This window comes from Bufo gargarizans, chromosome 6 (genome assembly GCF_014858855.1).
Source record: "Bufo gargarizans isolate SCDJY-AF-19 chromosome 6, ASM1485885v1, whole genome shotgun sequence".
Lineage (NCBI taxonomy): Eukaryota > Metazoa > Chordata > Amphibia > Anura > Bufonidae > Bufo > Bufo gargarizans.
In genome coordinates this window covers 345,331,496-345,353,960 of record NC_058085.1, presented here as the reverse complement: position 1 = coordinate 345,353,960, position 22,465 = coordinate 345,331,496, and the positions used below count along the sequence as shown (strand labels likewise).

General features: G+C 44.8%; 1 pseudogene; it reads left to right on the top strand.

Annotated features, from left to right (window-relative positions):
* The first annotated feature begins 1,632 nt into the window (after positions 1-1,632).
* LOC122941136 overlaps positions 1,633-22,465 on the top strand; it is a 193,936-nt pseudogene continuing 173,103 nt past the window's right edge.

The window sequence follows — 22,465 nt, the reverse complement described above, 5'->3', positions numbered from 1 at the left end:
ATCCTTCAGGCAATTGCGGATAACACCAGCTATTTTAAACCTGGGATCAGCATCCAGGGCTTTGTAGACATGTGGGTCACCTAACTGTCGCATAACCTCTTGTGTGTATTTGCTGGTGTCCATCACCACAACAGCTCCACCCTTGTCTGCAGGCTTCAGAACAAGATGGAGATCTTGCTGTACATAACGGTTTACCGTATTGTCAGTGGCCTCTGACCAGGGTACAGCACGAGGACAATCTGGTTTCCGGGCTGTCCGTGCTGGTCTGATCTGCAATACCCTATTGATTGCCGATTACAGGTAAGGGCGTTCTTTCCATTTTCCAAGATGGCGTCCTGAGAATGTCTATGGACGGAGCATGCGCCGCAATACACCCCGGCTGACTGCAGTGGCACTGTGGTGACGTAGGAGCGTGGGCTGGTTTTGATGACGCTCGGCGTCCTGCAGCTGACATCACCACTGCTCCCTGTTTGATGCCAGGCCGCTCCGATGTTGTGGTATGTGTACACATAATCTAACGAACGCATGGAAGGGATACTTTATTGCCTGTAGGTGTCCTCTGAATCGTCCCTCAGCTCCTCCCATGATATGTTTTTGTGTTCACCGAACGTGCCCACTGATTGTGCACCTGCATAAGGGTGTGATCGGTGGGTCCGTCTCCTTTCACTTCAACATGCAAATGTCTGATTTTTATATATGATTGTTGTTTCATAATATATTATTACTAGTTATATGTCATTTGCCTTATTTTTGCACTCACATTGTGTATTTTATGTTTATGTAATGTCATTTTTGAGCACGCCCCAAGGGGTGTGGTGTGATCACATGATATGTAGTTCAATTAATTCATCTATATAATTGGAGTCACTTGAATTGTAACTTTGCTTGAGAAAGGCTCAGTGGAGCCGAAACGTTGCACCGCATGGTTGATTAAAGAACATTTTACCTTTTCAAGACTGGAGTGCCGTCCTTTTTCTGGATATACTAATTTGGGGTAAGAAGTCTATTCCCTTGGATCGTGCACCCATTTTTCTCCATACAGTCAGTGCCGCCAGTTTTCGTATTTATTTTTGGCCTATTGGCTGAGCACGACTCACATCTCTGTTTAATTTTTCGTCTAATTTTTATGATGTCCAATCCGGAATCCATTTCAACCTACGGTTGTGTGTACACAGCAGAAGACACCGAACGCATATTGCGTGACATAGGGGGAGATGCCACTTTCCTCAACACCCCTTCCATCAAAGAGCTCAAACGTAAGTTTGAGAATGTCTCCAAACGCATGATATCCCTTCGTTTACACATGATGACCTTGGGGGAGTATCATAAAACGCAGAAGATTCCTAGAGGGATGCGGTCAAATATACGACCTAACCTCTTTTTCAACGATTCCATATTTTGTAAAAAGTTTGAAGCGTTATCCAATCGTTACTCCCTTGATTTCATATTACTCAACATAGAGTTCTTACAGCATGAACTTGCTACCTTGAATTGTGAAATACGTGATCTTGAACTTAATCTCCGTACTCTTTTGTCCAATGAGGATTTTACTAAGTTTATGGAGGATATGTCTGTCCATATGAAGTCCTTCCAGGCCGATTCCGAGGAGAACAAGAGAATAAAGTGGTGCAGAGACACTGAAGACTACAAAAAAGGGGAACATCTACAATTGGCAGTCGGAGCGACAGTTTAATATGCAGAAGGATGTGAGGAAAAGAAGGAAGAATACACAGATCTCTCCAAATAGTGAGCAATCTTTTTTAGATCTGGCTCCACAGATCCCGGCGGACCGAGGAGACGCATCAGGAGAGGTGGACGTGGACACAGGGGGTCCAAACAGGCTACGCAACAAGATCCGTCCTGTGGTAACCAGGAGCAACGTGGGGAAGAAAAGATGACCGTGATCAACTTGTCTTCTAAAGAATTGACTTCCACACAAGTGAGTGTCCTGTCTAAAGGATTTTCATTCTGTCCCAGTTCCTCAGTGAACTGGTTTGAACTTGAATCCAACCTGTTTTCTTTTTTTCGCCGCATTAAACTTAAAGTATGGCACCATAGTAGGATCAGTATTGAGAGACCCCAGACTAGTGAATTCACACTGGGATCTCTCAATCTCTTCCTGAAAAGCAATTTCACACCCAACATCCATGAACCAGCCATTGAGGCTTATATTAGTGCAGTCCGACGGGGGCTTTCTGAGCTCAGGTCCTCCGTACAGGGGGGTCCTGACTTCAGACACCCGAACCTGACCAGCGCTGAGGCCAAGGCTCTTGATACCTTGAGAACTGACTCCACTCTTGTTCTGAAGCCTGCAGACAAGGGTGGAGCTGTTGTGGTGATGGACACCAGCAAATACACACAAGAGGTTATGCGACAGTTAGGTGACCCACATGTCTACAAAGCCCTGGATGCTGATCCCAGGTTTAAAATAGCTGGTGTTATCCGCAATTGCCTGAAGGATGCTATGGCTGCTGGGATTATCGATGGGGGTCTTTGTGAGTTTCTTGAGGTGGCACATCCAGTCACTCCGGTGATCTATGTGCTGCCCAAGATCCACAAGACCCTCATCGATCCCCCGGGACGTCCTATCGTCTCGGGTTCGGATTCCATCCTCAGCAACATAGCTATCTTTCTGGACAAAATATTGCGTGAATTTTCCACTGGTGGATCCTCTTACATACAGGACACATCAGACTTTCTTGTGAAATTGCGGGATACGGATGTATCACAGGTTCATTCAATGATGTTGGCATCATTCGATGTCACATCACTTTATACGTCTATTTCACATGATAGTGGAGTCAAGGCAGTCAGGAAAATGCTCATGAAGTCCCCCCATACCTCGGGTGCTGTGGATTTTATCATTGATTTACTTAACATTGTTCTCCATCATAATTATTTTCTTTTCAAGGATGTGTATTATTTACAACAGCGGGGTGTGGCCATGGGGTCCCATGTGGCCCCCACTTATGCGAATATTTTCATGCGAAGTTATGAGGAAGATGTCGTCTATCCGTCCCACCACTTCAGCCATGTGCTGAGGTGGTGGAGATATATTGACGACATCTTCCTCATATGGACAGGTAACGAGATGGAATTGAGTGGGTTTCATGCCTTTCTCAATGGTCATGACCCTAACTTACAATTCACTCTCGTACATTCTACAACGGACATTCAGTTCCTGGACACCAGGGTTGTGTACAATGAGGGAGCATTACACACGGAATTATATACCAAACCCACTGATACCAATACCTTCCTGTGCTACAATAGCTCCCATCCCAGGAGAATGATACAGTCACTTCCTTTCTCACAGTTCCTGAGAGTTAAACGAGTCGTCTCTGATACGTGTAAATCAAACACAACCCTGGAGTCCATGGCTGTGAGATTCCGTGATAGAGGATACCCGAAGCGGTTGTTAAACCAACATATGGACAGGGCACGTGGTATGGACAGGGAGGTACTATTGACTCAGCGGAAAACTGCACAAAGATCAGACAGGATTCCGTTTGTGTCGGTCTACAACGAACTAAGCCCTTCTATCAATAAAGTTGTCAGGAAACACTGGGATCTACTTGGATCTTGTTTCAAGGAGATACCAGAGTTTCAAAGCCCGCCATTGTTTTCCTACCGCCGTTCCAGAAATCTTCGTGACCAGCTGGTTAAGGCGGACATTGGCCCCAAGAAGACTTTCAGACAAACAGCATTAACGCAGCCGGGCTTGGGTTGTTTTCCCTGCCTAGGTTGCGTTAATTGCAGGTACATCCAGAAAACCAAAACATTTACAAATCCTCATACAGGTGAATCCTTTGGGATATCATTTCATCTCACGTGCAATTCCAATTACGTGATTTACGTGTTGTCATGTCCATGCCATTTACTCTATGTGGGAGAGACAACAACAGACCTGAAGACCCGCCTTAATAATCACCGCCTGAGCATTCGAAAGAAACGCCTCGATCTACCGGTTTCCAAACATTTTTCTGAGGCCGGGCATAGGGAGGGTGATCTGACAGTTTGGATTATCGACCATGTGCCACAGCCCAGACGAGGCGGTGATAGGTCTAAGTTACTTAAACGTAGGGAATTGTGCTGGATCCATAGGCTCAACAGCCTTAGACCCAATGGATTGAATGTAGAATTTAATTTTGGGGAGGTGGTGTGAGGGGTTGGCTTGCCTCCTGTGTCATGCAGTTTATGCCAAGGTGCCTCTGTGTACACACTGAGTATGCATTTGTCTTAAACTGTTGGATCAACAGTAATTTTTTCTTCCCTTTTTTCACATAGATCACTATCATCTTTCACATCGGTGGGTGGAGCTCAAGGATGAAGCAGACACGTCTTTTTGTACATGAGGTTGATACCTCCAACGACTATGCGTTTTTTTATTTTACTAAAGAAGTTTTTGATTTATATATTTTTTATATGAAAAATTATTTCCACTGTCGGATCCGGAGCGCATCAGGGGTACAATAGTTGGGCTGTGATGGTGCCATGATTGCTTTTCCATCATTCTGGTATGGCTTTGCTCCCTGTTATACCTGGGCACTTATTGGAGGAGAACCCTCCTGGGTATGTATGCGACCGGACATCCCTGATGGAGATCTTGCTGTACATAACGGTTTACCGTATTGTCAGTGGCCTCTGACCAGGGTACAGCACGAGGACAATCTGGTTTCCGGGCTGTCCGTGCTGGTCTGATCTGCAATACCCTATTGATTGCCGATTACAGGTAAGGGCGTTCTTTCCATTTTCCAAGATGGCGTCCTGAGAATGTCTATGGACGGAGCATGCGCCGCAATACACCCCGGCTGACTGCAGTGGCACTGTGGTGACGTAGGAGCGTGGGCTGGTTTTGATGACGCTCGGCGTCCTGCAGCTGACATCACCACTGCTCCCTGTTTGATGCCAGGCCGCTCCGATGTTGTGGTATGTGTACACATAATCTAACGAACGCATGGAAGGGATACTTTATTGCCTGTAGGTGTCCTCTGAATCGTCCCTCAGCTCCTCCCACGATATGTTTTTGTGTTCACCGAACGTGCCCACGGATTGTGCACCTGCATAAGGGTGTGATCGGTGGGTCCGTCTCCTTTCACTTCAACATGCAAATGTCTGATTTTTATATATGATTGTTGTTTCATAATATATTATTACTAGTTATATGTCATTTGCCTTATTTTTGCACTCACATTGTGTATTTTATGTTTTATGTAATGTCATTTTTGAGCACGCCCCAAGGGGTGTGGTGTGATCACATGATATGTAGTTCAATTAATTCATCTATATAATTGGAGTCACTTGAATTGTAACTTTGCTTGAGAAAGGCTCAGTGGAGCCGAAACGTTGCACCGCATGGTTGATTAAAGAACATTTTACCTTTTCAAGACTGGAGTGCCGTCCTTTTTCTGGATATACTAATTTGGGGTAAGAAGTCTATTCCCTTGGATCGTGCACCCATTTTTCTCCATACAGAGTCAGTGCCGCCATTTTTCGTATTTATATATATATATATATATATATTATACCTGTCCCTTATGGGGATCACAATCTAATTTACTGTATCATACACACACTGGAGAGGCAAATTTATCTGAAGCCAGTATATCGACGATTAGTATGTTTTCTTTTTTTTTTTATTGGAGTGGGGGACAATATAGCAGTACTTCCGTCCACTAAAACCAATAAAGAATGCTGTAAGGGCTGTACTTCCATCCAGTAAAGACACTAAAGGGTCCCCACTGTTTAGAAGTAATGGCATGTTCTAGCACAATGCCATCATAGTAACATAGTTTATAAGGCTGAAAAATGCTCTAATTTTAGGTGCAAAAAATTTCTTCCCGACTCCAACCAGTCAATCAGAATAACTCCCTGAATCAACGACCCCTCTCTAGTAGCTATAGCCTATAATATTATTACACTCCAGAAATACATCCAGGCCCCTCTTGAACTCTTTTAGTGAACTCACCATCACCGTCTCCTCAGGCAGAAAGTTCCATAGTCTCACTGCTCTTACCGTAAAGAATCCTCTTCTATGTTTTGTGTAGTAGATGTCTTTATGAGATAGGGAAACACCTTAAAACCATGACCTAACACAGGCCAAAAGAGTAGCTCTAGGGGTGTAGAAGTCATACATGGGTCCTAATGCCTGTGAGGACAAAAAGACCCTTCTGCCCTATGAGAAGACACCAGGATTTTAAGTGGCACATGATTTTGCAATGGGACCCAGGAGCTTAAAATTACGACACAAGCTATTAATATAGTTGAGTGGTGAAAGGCTCCAGAATATTTTTTTTTATAGGTCTGTGCCAGGCAATTCAGTTACAGGTCAACTGATGTTTCGTTGATCTTCCTTTGGAAATATAGATTTTATTTATTATCATTGATGTTAGGAGCCAATAAAAAAAACTATAAAATTAAATTAAACAAATCTCAAAACATTGGGTGACAAGAGCAAATTACTAGTATTTTGGCACCTGGTATGGGTTCTTAGTATTAAGGAGGATCTGTCATTAGGAAATTCACTGATAAACCAGGCATTTATGATTCGATATACGCCACTCATTAACACCAATGAACGTGACTTCCCTGGCATAGAAAGCCGCAGCCTCTTCAAACAGGGGTTCCTGGAGTTCGACCCCACCGTTCAGATGCTGATGGTATATCCTGAGCAGAGTCCACCTGTATTCTACAACAACATCAGGTTCTCTCAGGTTTCAGGTTCTCTCTACAGTACTGTACAATGTTCTTAGAACTTCCAGTTTTTAAATGACACCCCTAAGAGGTAGAAAATGGTGGAACGCCAATGAAGTATCTCATAGCACTTTAGAGTAGAGTATATTCTTGTGGCTATAGACCTGTGATGGCTAACCTCCAGTACTCCAGCTGTGGTAAAACTACAATTCCCAAGATGCACACTTGCTTGGCTGTTCTCAGAACTCCTTCGGCTTGTGCTTATGGTTTATGCTCTAAGGGTACCAAGGCAAAGTAAAAAAAAAGCATGAGCTTGTGGACTATTACACACATATATATACGTAGACACAGCTACCAATAGATCACTGCCTGTATGAGTAGGGTGTCTAACCACGGTTTTCCCTCTTGCAGTGAACCAAACAAATACTGCACAAAGCACTCAAATACCCCACAACATGGCCATAGTCGTATATGGAGTGTGGTGGTGTCATATACTGTAATCCCTCCACGATGCTCTGATACGCTCGCAAATAGAAGGGTGGCTTCATCCTGTATTCTCTTTCAAGCACCTGTGTCTAATCATGCTTTATGATTCGTCACCTTGATGTCTAAACAGGTAGCTAAATATTCTCCTTGGCTTGGCAATGCACAAGACCTAAAGGCATACACAAATTAGGAGGAGGAGACAATGCACTCTTATACCTCTAGGAGGACTAATCCCTCCAAACATACATTGACAGTCTTAGATCTGCTTGTGACTTACCACTTGGCTCCCCTTGTGCAGCAATAATACAATGAAGCTAACACAAGGTAAAATCAGCACCATTAGTATTAAATGTCCTCAGAGGCAGTCCATAATGAGCAATAACGATGTTAGACCTGCTTGTGACATAACCAGATGTCCTCAGAGGCAGTCCATAAAGGCTAGAAAAGTAAGGTGATCACTATCTGGTTAAGGCCTCTTTCACACTACCGTTTTTTTTTTCCGTTTTGTGGTCCGTTTTTTGCGTTCCGTATACGGTCCGTATACGGAACCATTCATTTCAATGGTTCCGCAAAAAAAACGGAATGTGTTCCGTATGCATTCCGTTTCCGTATTTCTGTTTTTTGAAAGATAGAACATGTCCTATTATTGCCCGCAAATCACGGTCCGTGGCTCCATTCAAGTCAATGATTCCGCAAAAAAAACGGAACACATACGGAAATGCATCCGTATGTCTTCCGTTTCCGTTCCGTTTTTTCTGAACCATCTATTGAAAATGTTATGCCCAGCCCAATTTTTTCTATGTAATTACTGTATACTGTATATGCCATACGGAAAAATGGAACGGAACAACGGAACGGAAACGGAACCACAACGGAAGCAAAAAAACGGAACAACGGATCCGTGAAAAACGGACCGCAAAGCACTGAAATGGACATACTGTAGTGTGAAAGAGGCCTAACAGTGTACAGTGCAAAGTCCATATAATCACATTGCGGCAGCTCCAAAGAAATACACACAATGGGCAATATACTTTAAATGTTGCAAAACCTGTAAAAGATTAGTGCAAAAACATTATGCGATCAATTAGTGCAATTGGTTCACTTTAGAGTCCTTTCTTCAGTGCTTGACGGATTAAGTGCACCAAACTGGAACATGAAGTGCAGCAATGTCGAAGAAGAAGAAGAAGAAAATCCCTTTATTGTCCCTCAGTGGAGAAATTTTGGCATAACAGCAGCAATAACATTCACAAGAGGAGCCAAATAAGAGTAATTTGAAATTAAAGATTAAAATACAAGAAAAACATAACACAGAATTTACTTTAAAAAATTCACTACTGGGTTTCTGGGAACAGTGGTGCTTATAAATCCTAACCGCTGCTGTGATAACGTTCCTTCGTGCACCTAGGATGCAGCAGTCTGTCACTGAAGGAGCTCTCCAGCTCCACAATAGCTTTGTGCATGGGGTGGGAGACATTATCTAACAATGATGTTAATTTTGCTAGAGTTCTTCTGTCGCCCACCTCCTGCACTGGATCAAGGGGACAACCTAGGACAGAGCTTATCTAATCTCTGTCTCTCAGCCACAGATAAGCTGCTCCCCCAACAAACCACACCATAGAATATGGCTGATGCCACCACTGAGTCAAAGAAGGTCTTTAGGAGCGTCCCCCTGCACTCCAAAGGACCTCAGTCTCCTCAACAAATAGAGTCTGCTCTGACCTTTTTTGAAAAGAGCATCAGTGTTATGGCTCCAGTCCAGTTTGTTATTCAGGTGAACACCCAGGTACTTATAAGAGTCCACCACCCCAATGTCCATTTCCTTTATGTTCACCGGAACCAATGCATAGGGCCTGTGTCTGCGGAAATCCACCATGAGCTCCTTCTTTTTGCCCGCGTTGATCTGGATTCTGGAGCTGGTTCCGCTGACACCAGTCCACAAAATCCTGTGTCCCCTGTCTGTACTCTGAGTCGTCCTCACCTGAGATAAGGCCGACTATGGAAGAGTCATCAGAGAACTTCTGTAGGTGGCAGCCTGGGGAGTTGAAGGGACATAATAATGTCATTATTTGTAATCCATGTGAGATAATAATGTCATTTGTAATCCACATGGGGTATTTAAAGTGCAAAGTCTTGGATGTGTAAAACTTGAGTCTTACGTAGCATAAAACGCAGAAAAATGTCTTTCTGGGCACTTGACTTGAACTGTTGCATAAAACTTGGTTTAATGTCTCAGACAACCTGAGAAGGGGTGTAAAAGAAGGAGGATAAAATGGTGCAAACCTGGAGCAACTGGGATTTTTTTTTCAGTACCATTGGAGTCCATGAGGGAGACTATTAAAAGGAAAAATGGTCTCAGAGGTGGCCTGGGTAACTGCCACTAAGACAATAAAACAAATCAGAGTTCCACTTATTTAAGGGTGCTCTCCGAGCTCCATAGAGTCAATTTCCTAGGTGTAGTGAAAAAGAAAGTTGGCCAGCCAGCCTTCTTAGAAGATAGCTCAGGTATCCCTTTAACAGTCACCTTTGTAGATGTGGGCTTCATCCCATGATGGGGAATCTTCAAGCTTTCCAAGTGTACTGCGACACATCTGTTCCATGTTAGCCTCCCACTCTTTGAACGCTGGTGTCGGGGGTTTGCACTCTATTCAGGAGCGCGGACGGATCTGCAAGGGCTGGTCAGACTCTATGGTGGCAGTTGCAGGCTGCCATACAACAACAGGCCCATGAAACTGGCTAGTGGTCTGGTAACCCACCTGCAGCATATGTGATGGCGGACTGCGGGTGTCAACTCTCCTGGCTGGCGGCGCTGAAGCAGTGGCTCCTTTTTCTTTAGTCCTCGGCACCTCTTTTCAAGCCTCTGGCCAGTGGCGTAGGTGCCGCGCTGTCCTTCAGCTGCGATGAACTCCACAATCTCCCCTGCGCTGAGGTTATGGAGGGTCTCCAGCAGATAGGACCTCTTCACCGAACTCCTACTCACAAAATTGTCCCGGCTGGAATCTTCATCCCGGAGGAAACCATATCCCTGTTCTTTAGAAAAGGAGAGGACCCTCCCTCACCGTCTCTGCAACGCTGGTAGCGAGTCCATCATCTTTTTCGTCAGCTCCTCATAGTATTTTTTTTGAGGTGTACTTTAGTATGGCTGACAGAGCGCAGCTCCCTCATCAGGTGCTGGTGAGCCGAATATCGTGGCTCGACCGGCTCGGCGGCGTCTGTATAAGGTGGATGTTCAATACCTCTTCTCCTCCATCTTGCGGCCCAGGCCTCATAATCACGGGTCCACTTTCCTCAGTCTCCTCCACGGGGTCCAAGCCCTTCTCTCTCTCAGGCTGCAATGAGGTACGGTCAGTCATATTGGTATTTTGCTCTTCTCACGCGGTGCAGCAGAGTACTTTTTCTACTTTTCCTCAGAGGGATTCGCGAAAACCACATCATCTCATCCCGCAAAAATCATACCCTACCCAAGATAATCGCCCAAAAACTGAAAAAACTATGGCTCTTAGACTATGGAAACACTAAAACATTATTTTTTTTGTTTCAAAAATGAAATCATTGTGTAAAACTTACATAAATAAAAAAAAGTATGCATATTAGGTATCGCCGCATCCGAATCGACCAGCTCTATAAAAATTTCACATGACCAATCCCCTCAGATGAACACCGTAAAAAATAAAAAAATAAAACTGTGCTAAATAAACAATTTTTTGTCACCTTACATCACAAAAAGTGTAATAGCAAGCGACCAAAAAGTCATATGCACCCCAAAATAGTGCCAATAAAACCGTCATCTTATCCCACAAAAAATGAGACCCTACCTAAGATAATCACCTAAAAACTGAAAAAACTATGGCTCTCAGACTATGGAGACACAAATACATGATTTTTTTGTTTAAAAAATGAGATCATTGTGTAAAACTTACATAATAATAAATAAAGTAAGTATACGTATTAGGTATCGCCGCGTCTGTATCGACTGGCTCTATAAAAATATTACATGACCTAACCCCTCAGGTGAACACGGTAAAAAAATAAAAATAAAAACGGTGTAAAAAAACACACAAAAAATCTGCCAAAAAAGTGACATTTTGAAATTGTATCTCTATTTACCATTAATTCTTGTGGAACACCTAAAGGGTTAATGATGTTTGAAAAATCAGTTTTGAATATCTTGAAGGGTGTATTTTCTTAGATAGGGTCACTTTTTTGGAGTTTCTACTCTAGGGGTGCATCAGGGGGGCTTCAAATGGGACATGGTGTCAAAAAAAACAGTCCAGCAAATTCTGCCTTCCAAAAACCGTATGGCATTCCTTTCCTTCTGCACCCTGCCGTGTGCCCGTACAGCAGTTTACGACCACATATGGGGTGTTTCTGTAAACTACAGAATCAGGGTCATAAATATTGAGTTGTGTTTGGCTTTTAACCCTTGCTTTGTAACTGGAAAAAAAATATTTGTCACAACCAGACAGCCGAGAAGCTCTGGCAGAAGCTTTTCAGAACCTCCTCCTTGAGTTTTCTTTGTTGTGGTGTTCAGTTCCTCATCTCGTTAGCCTCTCTCAGTTGTCATGTAGTTGGACTGATTGCTTCCCTTTAAATTCCTCCCCATAATGCATTACTGGGCGGCTTATACTTCTTCCTGGAGTGTGTGTGCATGCTGATCCTATTTCCCAGTCTGCTACTAAGTTAAGTGCTGTACATTTATCTGTTATTTTCTGTTTGCTGGATACCAGGTGACCCTGACTCCCTCCGTGTCTGGTGTAGGGAGCCGGTGGTCGTGTCCCCTCACTATTGTAGGGTGTTCAGGTGTTATATAGTCGAGGTACGTGGATATGCAACCATCCACCTTTGGGATTTTTGCATAGGCTGAGCAGCCAGGGAAAGTGCCAGGTCTTGTGCAGGGGTCTCCCTTTTGGTTCCTTAGCTTTGGATCCAGTGAGTCATATATGCATGTTGCATTGTCTTGTTTCCTGTACACCGTCCGTGACATTATAAGCCGCCAAAACCGTCTCAAGCATGGATCCGGTTTCCCTTTTGGCTGAATGCTTCCAGGGTCTTTCATTGGAGGTAGCTGATCTCCGTAAGACTTTTTATCAGCTTCAAGTGACCGGTTCATGGAGTTTGTTCTGAGCCTAAGATCTCGCTCCCGGATACGTTCTCTGGGGGTAGTGAGAATTTTGTGCGTTTTAGAGAGGCTTGCAAACTCCATTTTTGCCTTCTTCCCCATTCTTCTGGTGATGAGGAACAGAGGGTGGGGATCATTATATCGCTGCTCAGGGGTAACGCTCAGTCTTGGGCCTTTTCGCTGCCGGAGGGGGCACGGCCTCTCCGTTTAGTGGATGAATTCTTTTTAGCCCTGGGTCAGATATATGATGATCCGGATCGTATTGCTCTGGCTGAGTCTAGACTACATCTATTATGCCAGGGTAAACAATCCGCAGAGATATACTGCTCAGAATTTCGGAGATGGGCAGCTGATACTGGTTGGAATGATGCTGCACTCCGAAGTCAATTTTGTCATGGTCTTTCAGAGGGATTGAAAGATGCATTTGCCTTTCATGAGAGGCCTATTTCCTTGGACTCTGCTATGTCTCAGGCCGTTCGTATTAACAGGCGTCTTAGAGAGAGAGGAGAGATATCTCCTTCCTGTCATACTCAGTCCCAGGACAGTGCAGCGGTCTCATTCTGTGCGCAGGGGTCTCGGTCACTGTCAGCCCCTTCTGAGCAGGAGCCCATGCAGCTGGGGTTGATTGCTTCTGACAATAGAAGATTCAGCTCGCATGGGAGGGTTTGTTTTTGTTGTGGAGGTATAAATCATTTGGCAAATGTTTGTCCCTCTAGGAGATTCAGGCAGTTTTCTGGGAGTAATAAAGAAACAAACAGGAAAAAATATTTTAAAAATGTTACTATTGGCAGGGTTAAGGCGGAAATGCAAGGTTTTCCGTTTGCTTGTAGTTCCCAATTTGTCCTGCCTGCTAGGGTGGCGCTAGAGCGCAAGAGCATTTTTTGTGAGATTTTTGTGGATAGTGGAGCAGCTGTCAATCTCATTGATAATCAATTTTCAATAACGCATGGTTTCCAGGTGCGCACTTTGGGAAAGGATATTCCTGTTTTTGCTATTGATTCCGCTCCACTTTATCATTAAAGGGCATAGTTCACAATATCCGTTTAATTGTGAGTGATGCTCATGTTGAGGATGTGTCATGTTTCGTCCTTAGCGGTTTGCCTACTCCTCTAGTGTTGGGGCTACCCTGGCTCACTAAACATAACCCCACCATTGATTGGCAAGCGAGGCAAATAAATGGTTGGAGTGACTTTTGCAGAGAGAATTGCCTCACGACATCTGTTTCTGAGGTTGCTACTAAGACTGTACCATCTTTTCTCTCTGAATTTTCGGATGTCTTCTCTGAGAGTGGAGTTCAGGATTTGCCCCCGCACAGGGAGTACGATTGCCCTATTAATCTCATCCCAGGCGCCAAGCTGCCTAAATCTCGTTTATACAATCTTTCCCAACCTGAGAGGATCGCTATGCGTGCTTATATCTCTGAGAGTCTGAGAAAAGGACACATACGACCCTCGAAGTCACCTGTTGCCGCTGGTTTTTTCTTTGTTAAGAAAAAAGATGGTTCTTTAAGACCTTGTCTGGATTTCAGGGAGCTGAACAGTATCACTATTCGTGACCCTTATCCGCTTCCTCTGATCCTGGACCTGTTTAACCAGGTTGTTGGGGCTAAAGTTTTTTCCAAATTAGATCTAAGAGGGGCATACAACCTGGTCAGGGTCAGAGAAGGAGATGAATTGAAGGCCTTCAATACCCCAGAGGGCCATTTTGAGAATTTGGTTATGCCTTTTGGTTTGATGAATGCCCCAGCCGTTTTTCAGCATTTTGTGAACAGCATTTTTTATCATTTGATTGGAAAATTTGTATTAGTGTATTTGGATGACATTTTGATTTTTTCTTCTGATTTCAAGACTCATAAGGAACATTTATGTCAGGTCTTGCTTATCCTGCGGGAGAATAAATTATATGCTAAACTGGAAAAATGTGTGTTTGCGGTTCCAGAAATTCAATTTCTGGGGTTTCTTCTCTCCGCTTCTGGTTTTCGCATGGACCCCGAGAAGGTCCGCGCTGTGCTTGAGTGGGAGCTTCCTGAGAATCAAAAGGCGCTGATGCGTTTTTTGGGCTTTGCCAATTATTACAGGAAGTTTATTTTGAATTATTCTTCTATTGTTAAACCACTCACTGATATGACCAGAAAGGGGGTAGATTTTTCTTCTTGGTCAGTAGAGGCGCGTAAGGCTTTTTCTGATATCAAGGAGAGTTTTGCTTCCGCTCCCATCTTGGTGCAACCTGATATTTCTTTACCCTTCATAGTTGAGGTTGATGCTTCTGAGGTGGGTGTAGGGGCGGTCTTGTCTCAGGGTTTCTCTCCTGCCAAATGGCGACCGTGTGCCTTTTTCTCGAAAAAACTCTCCTCCGCAGAGAGAAATTACGATGTGGGAGATAGGGAATTGTTGGCCATCAAGTTGGCTTTTGAGGAATGGCGCCATTGGCTAGAGGGAGCCAGACACCCTATTACCGTATTTACTGACTATAAAAATCTGGCCTACTTGGAGTCAGCCAAGCGTCTGAACCCGAGACAGGCCAGATGGTCTTTGTTCTTTTCTAGGTTTAATTTTGTTGTCACGTTCCGCCCTGGAGTTAAGAATGTGAAGGCAGATGCCCTGTCACGTTGTTTTCCGGGAGGCGGGAATTTTGAAGACCCGGGTCCCATTTTGGCTGAAGGTGTGGTGGTCTCTGCTCTTTTTTCTGAATTGGAGGCAGAGGTGCAGGCAGCCCAGTCAGAGGCTCCTGATCTTTGTCCTCCTGGGAGGTTGTTTGTGCCTCTCGCTTTAAGACACAAGATTTTTAAGGAACACCACGATACGGTCCTTGCTGGGAACCCGGGGGCAAGAGCCACACGCTCGGAGATTCTGGTGGCCTGCGCTTCGTAAGTCGGTTGAGGGTTTTGTGGCAGCCTGCGAGACTTGCGCTCGTGCCAAAGTCCCTCATTCACGGCCATCAGGTCCTCTCCTTCCCTTACCCATTCCTTCCCGTCCTTGGACACATCTGTCCATAGACTTCATAACGGACCTGCCTCGTTCCTCGGGGAAGACTGTGATTCTGGTGGTGGTGGACCGTTTTAGCAAAATGGCATTTATTGATCACATTGTCAAATTGCACGGTATTCCTTCAGACATAGTCTCTGATATGGGCACGCAGTTTGTTTCCAGATTCTGGAAGGCTTTCTGTTCTCGCTTGGGGGTTCGGTTGTCATTCTCTTCTGCTTTCCACCCGCAGTCGAATGGCCAGACAGAGCGTGTCAATCAGAATCTGGAGACATATCTGCGCTGTTTTGTGGCGGAGAATCAGGAGGATTGGTGTTCTTTTTTGTCCCTTGCTGAGTTTGCTTTAAATAACCGTTGTCAGGAGTCCTCTGATAAGTCACCATTTTTTGGTGCATATGGGTTTCATCCGCAGTTTGGGACTTTCTCGGGAGAGGGGTCTTCTGGTTTACCTGATGAGGACAGATTCCCCTCGTCTTTGTCATCTATTTGGCAAAAGATTCAGGATAATCTAAAGAGCATGAGTGAGAGATATAAGCGCGTGGCAGATAAGAGACGTGTGCTTGGTCCGGACCTGAATGTTGGTGATCTGGTGTGGTTGTCTACCAAGAATATCAAATTGAAGGTTCCCTCCTGGAAGTTGGGTCCTAGGTTTATTGGGCCTTACAAAATCCTGTCTGTCATCAATCCTGTTGCCTACCGTCTTGATCTTCCTCAGACTTGGAAGATCCATAATGTTTTTCATAAGTCCTTATTGAAACCTTATGTTCAACCCATTGTACCCTCGCTTTTGCCTCCTCCTCCGATTATGGTTGATGGGAATCTTGAATTTCAGGTCTCTAGGATTGTGGATTCTCGTCTTGTCCGCGGTTCTCTTCAGTACCTTGTTCATTGGGAGGGTTATGGTCCTGAGGAGAGGATGTGGGTCCCAGTGACGGACATTAAGGCCTCTCGTCTCATCAGGGCTTTCCATAGGTCCCATCCTGAGAAGGTGGGCTCTGAGTGTCCGGAGTCCACTCGTAGAGGGAGGGGTACTGTCACAACCAGACATCTGAGAAGCTCTGACAGAAGCTTTTCAGAACCTCCTCCTTGAGTTTTCTTTGTTGTGGTGTTCAGTTCCTCATCTCGTTAGCCTCTCTCAGCTGTCATGTAGTTGGACTGATTGCTTCCCTTTAAATTCCTCCCCATAATGCATTACTGGGCGGCTTATACTTCTTCCTGGAGTGTGTGTGCATGCTTATCCTATTTCCCAGTCTGCTACTAAGTTAAGTGCTGTACATTTATCTGTTATTTTCTGTTTGCTGGATCCCAGGGGACCCTGACTCCCTCCGTGTCTGGTGTAGGGAGCCGGTGGTCGTGTCCCCTCACTATTGTAGGGTGTTCAGATGTTATATAGTTGAGGTACGTGGATATGCAACCATCCACCTTTGGGATTTTTGCATAGGCTGAGCAGCCAGGGAAAGTGCCAGGTCTTGTGCAGGGGTCTCCCTTTTGGTTCCTTAGCTTTGGATCCAGTGAGTCATATATGCATGTTGCATTGTCTTGTTTCCTGTACACCGTCCGTGACATTATATGCATGTTGCATTGTCTTGTTTCCTGTACACCGTCCGTGACAATATTACAATGGAAAATCTGCTAAAAAAGTGAAATTTTTAAATTGTATCTCTATGTTCCATTAATTCTTATGGAACACCTAAAGGGTTAACGACGTTTGTAAAATCAGTTTTGAATACCTTGAGGGGTGTAGTTTCTAGAATGGGGTCATTTTTGGGTGGTTACTATCATGTCAGCTTCGCAAAGTGACTTCAGACCTGAACTGGCCCTTAAAAAGTTGTTTTTTGAAAATTTCTGATAAATTTCAAGATTTACTTCTAAACTTCTAAGCCTTGTAACGTCCCCCAAAAATAAAATGTCATTCCCAAAATGATCCTAACATGAAGTAGACATATGGGAAATGTAAAGTAATAACAATTTTTGTCTGTATTAATATGTATTATAGAAGTAGAGAAATTGAAACTTGGAAATTTGCCAATTTTTTTATATTTTGGGCAAATTTGGTATTTTTTTATAAATAAAAATGATTTTTTTTACTCCATTTTACCAGTGTCATGAAGTACAATATGTGACGAAAAAAACAATTTCAGAATGGCCTGGATAAGTCAAAGCGTTTTAAAGTTAGCACCACATAAAGTGACACTGGTCAGATTTGCAAAAAATGGCCTGGTCCTGAAGGTGAAAATGAGCCCGGTCCTTAAAGGGATTCTGTCACCAGGTTTCACCCCCTCCAGATAAAAATATGGTTATGTTCAGGGAGCTTTAACCATTCCTAATGTGGTCTTATAAATGTAATCTGTAGGCTCATTTTGCTAAAAATACGCTATTACTAACCTGTCAGACATAAAAATAAGGTGCCCAAGGGCGTCACAGAAGATTATGAGGCGGCGCTGGGCACGAACGGCAGCAGGTGAGGGCGGAAGCTTGGAGCCATTTACATCCCCTTGGGCACCTTATTTTTATGACTGACAGGTTAGTAATAGCGTATTTTTAGCAAAATTAGCCTACAGATTACATTTATAAGACCACATTAGGAATGGTTAAAGCTCCCTGAACATAACCATATTTTTATCTGGAGGGGGTGAAACCTGGTGACAGAATCCCTTTAAGGGGTTAAAGTCTCTCTAATGTCAATAATGAATTTAAGCACATTCAAAGTCTCTCATTAGGCACATGCTCCCTCTAAGGAGGGTCTATTGCTCCCTATAAGGAGGGTCCTAACTACAACCCTCCCCTCTTTAGAGGGAGCATTAGAATGGGAAGAAGGTTCCATCCTCTGCAAATGTAGCTCTGCCAAGTCTGCTGCCACCTACTGGTGAACCAGGTACATTACATGAACATATACAGTTGCATAACATAATAGGAAATTGGAACTCACAATGTGAAAGACCTGCAATAAAGACACACATGACATTGGGTTAACCATAGGAGACAGTAGCGGGGTAAAGAAGTAGTAATGGCACTCTGGGTCATTACACTATAGACAGTAGATTGGTATCAGCCAAACAACCATTCCGCTGATCTGTATTACTTCTTTCTGTTGCTTTAGCATGGGACCACATTGGCTCACCAAACACGTGTTGTTTGCATAGAAAAGGACACACATGGAAGAACTATTCCCCTTTGTCAGCACCCTCTTTTAAAGGGTTTCTACCACCAGAAATACTGTTATGTAGCTGACTGACATTAGCGATGCGCCCATGTCAGCACTACATAACAGTATGTTTCTAACAGTAGTTGCTGCAGCCGTTTTTGTTAAAAATGTACTTTTATAGATATGCTAATGAGCCTCTAGGTGCTATGTGGGCGCCATTAGCACCTAGAGGGCTCCGTTCACTAACCATTTCAGCCGCCCATCGCGTCCCTCCAGCCCGCCTCGCTCCTGTTGATTGACGTGAAACTTCTCAGTATCGAGTACCAATTCCCGCGCCGTGCGCTTCTGTATTCGGCGCAGGCAGTGAATGCCACGCTCCTGGTGCCGGCTTCCTCATTGTAACGTAGTTGGCGCAGGCCCAGTGAGGAAGCCGGAGCCGGGAGAATACAGAAGCGCACGGCGCGGGAATTGGTACTCGATACTGAGAAGTTTCACGTCAATCAACAGGAGCGGGGCGGGCTGGAGGGACGCGATGGGCGGCTGAAATGATTAGTGGACGGAGTCCTCTAGGTGCTAATGACGCCCACATAGCACCTAGACGCTCATTAGCATATCTATAAAAGTAAGTTTTTAACAAAAACGGCTGCAGGAACTACTGTTAGAAACATACTGTTATGTAGTGCTGACATTAGCGGATCGCTAATGTCAGTCAGCTACATAACAGTATTTCTGGTGGTAGAAACCCTTTAAACAGGATAATTCCCTGGCCACCATGCAAAAAAATTATTAGGAATAGTTTAAGGAACATAACAAATATCAAGTTGATGAGTTGGCATCCAAATTCTTCCGATCTGATTGTGGATCCATGGGATTGTGCTGGAAAAATATGTGGAATCCACGGAGGTCCCACATCGCATTGTACAGAAACTAAAGGATCTGCTGCTAGATAGTGACAGGACACCTTCAGAGGTCTGATGTGGTCTACAGGGGTGGACATACTGCCTGTGCAGCTGGTTCAGCTGCACAGGGGCTCAGCAAGGGAGGGGGCCAATCTCAGTGTAAGCAGAGGCGTTTATTTTTTTGTCCTATCATATTTTTCACCTTGGTGTGGAGGTCGGAAGGGGGTGGATTTTTGGCGAATCTGCTGCCTGTTTGTGTCTACACTCCATAGCTGAAGGACCTTCGATGACATCATAGTTATGTGATCTTTTTAGCAGTGGAGGTAGGACCTGTGATGAGGTCACCGTCATGTGACCAGTGCAGAAAGAGGCAGCGCTCAGCAGTGGAGACCTGTGATGCCATGGAATGAATGTAAGTGTCAGAGAAATGCTGGGAGATGTGGTTCTCCCTATTATACCTTCTGTCACTACCAGAGCTTTGAGACGTTCTCACAGCTCTGTTTCTCCACCCCTGTGATGATGTCACTACTAGAGCTTGGAGGAGTTCCCTCTGCCCTGTTTCTCCACCCCTGTGATGAGGTCTTTACTTTCTGTTTCCTTCCTCCCAGCTGTCCCTCCTGTGTTTGATTTCGCTGCCTTTAAATCACCCCTCCTCCTTTGTAGAGGTGCGGATTATACTTTTCATTTGAGCTGTATCTCTCGCTTGAGTATCTTCACCTATGTGATATCTTTTCACTGGATCTGTGTTCTGCTGAAGCAAGTACTTCGGATATTGTCTGCTGACTTTGGATCTGTTTTCACTGCTGCTGCAGCTCCTTCAGTTAAGTGTTCAGACATTGTGTGTTTCTGTTTCTTTGCTGACTGGATCCGAGGCGACCTCGGTTCCCTCCATATACTGAGCAGGGCACCGGTGGCCGTGCCCCTTCCACTATTGTAGGGGTTTCAGTGGTCATCAGCCTTAGGTACGCGAGCATATCTCGATCCACCATCTGGATCTGGACATGTGCTTAGCAGCTTAGGGAGAGCATTTAGGGTCTGTCAGGGGTCACCCTTTATCCTCCCTAGTTTGGGTCCGGTCAGTTGCTATTCACTGTGTAGGCTCTTGTTGCTCACTTACAGCCATTACATTATAATCCGCCAAAACGTGGATCCGCTTTCTGACCTGGTTGACCGCATGCAGGGTCTTTTTTTGGAGGTAGCGGATCTCCGTCAATCTATGACTCAGCTTCAAGCATTGGGCTCTGCTCCGGCCCATGGAGTCTGTTGCGAGCCAAAGGTCTCACTTCCGGAAACGTTCTCCGGGGGCAGTGAGAATTTTGTTTGTTTCAGAGAGGCATGCAAACTCCATTTTTGCTTGTGTCCCCATTCCTCTGGTAATGAGGAACAGAGGGTGAGGATTGTCATCTCCCTGCTCAGGGGTAATGCTCAGACTTGGGCTTTTTCGTTGCCATCGGGGGATCCCTCCCTTCGATCCGTGGAAAGATTTTTTTGTTGCCCTGGGGCATATATATGATGACCCGTATCGTGTTGCTCTGGCCGAATCTAACTTACGTGTTTTATGCCAAAACAAACTGTCTGCGGAGCTTTATTGTTCTGAATTTCGGAGATGGGCAGCTGATTCAGGTTGGAATGATGCTGCACTCCGGAGTCAGTTCTCTCATGGTCTCTCAGAGAGATTGAAAGATGCGTTTTCTTTCCATGAGAGACCAACGTCCTTAGAGTCTGCCATGTCATTGGCGGTACGCCTTGACAGGCGTCTAATAGAAAGAAACAAGACCTCTCTGTCCAGCCATTTTCAGTCTAGGGGCAGTGGTGCGGACTCATCCAGTGTGCAGGGGCCTCATCCTCTCTCGGTTCCCTCTGTGGAGGAGCCCATGCAGCTAGGTCGACTTGCCCCTGATAAAAGAGGATTTAGTCCGAACTTATATCTCTGAGAGTCTAGATAAGGGGCATATTCGTCCCTCAAAATCACCTGTTGCCGCTGGTTTTTTTTTTGTTAAAAAGAAAGATGGCTCTCTGAGACCTTGCCTAGATTTTAGGGAGCTGAACCGTATCACGATCCGCGATCCCTATCCCCTTCCTCTGATCCCGGACCTCTTCAACCAAATTGTTGGGGCCAAGGTTTTTTCCAAATTGGATTTGAGAGGCGCGTACAACCTGGTCAGGGTCAGAGAGGGGGATGAATGGAAAACGGCCTTTAATACCCCTAACGGGCATTTTGAGAATCTGTTAGGCCTTTCGGCCTGATGAATGCTCCGGCCTTCTTTCAGCATTTTGTTAACAATATTTTCTACCATTTAATGGGGAAATTTGTATTGGTGTATCTTGATGATATTTGGATTTTTTCCCCTAATGTTCAGACCCATCAGGATCATCTTTTTCAGGTTCTGCGGATTCTGCGGGAGAATAAATTGTACGCCAAGCTGGAGAAATGTGTTTTTATGGTATCGGAGATTCAATTTCTGGGTTTTCTCCTCTCTGCTTCTGGTTTTCGCATGGATCCGGAGAAGGTCCGTGCTGTGTTGGAGTGGGAACTTCCTGAGAATCAGAAGGCATTGATGCGCTTTCTGGGTTTTGCGAACTATTACAGAAAGTTCATTTTGAATTATTCCTCTGTTGTCAAACCCCTCACTGACATGACAAAAAAGGGGGCGGATTTTTCCTCTTGGTCGGAGGAGGCGCTTGCAGCTTTTTCTAAGATTAAAGAGAGTTTTGCGTCTGCTCCCGTCTTGGTGCATCCTGATGTTTCCTTACCTTTTATTGTTGAGGTGGATGCTTCCGAGGTGGGTGTGGGTGCGGTTTTGTCCCAGGGCCCTTCTCCTGCCAAGTGGCGACCCTGTGCCTTTTTCTCTAAAAAACTCTCCCCGGCAGAGAGAAACTATGATGTGGGAGATAGGGATTTGTTGGCCATCAAGTTGGCTTTCAAGGAATGGCCCCATTGGTTGGAGGGGGCCAGGCACCCTATCACCGTTTTTACCGACCATAAGAATCTGGCGTACTTGGAGTCGGCCAGACGTATGAATCCGAGACAGGTCAGATGGTCTCTGTTCTTCTCCAGATTCAATTTTGTCGTTACATTCCGCCCTGGGATCAAAAATGTGAAGGCTGATGCTCTCGCTCGCTGTTTTCCGGGAGGAGGAAA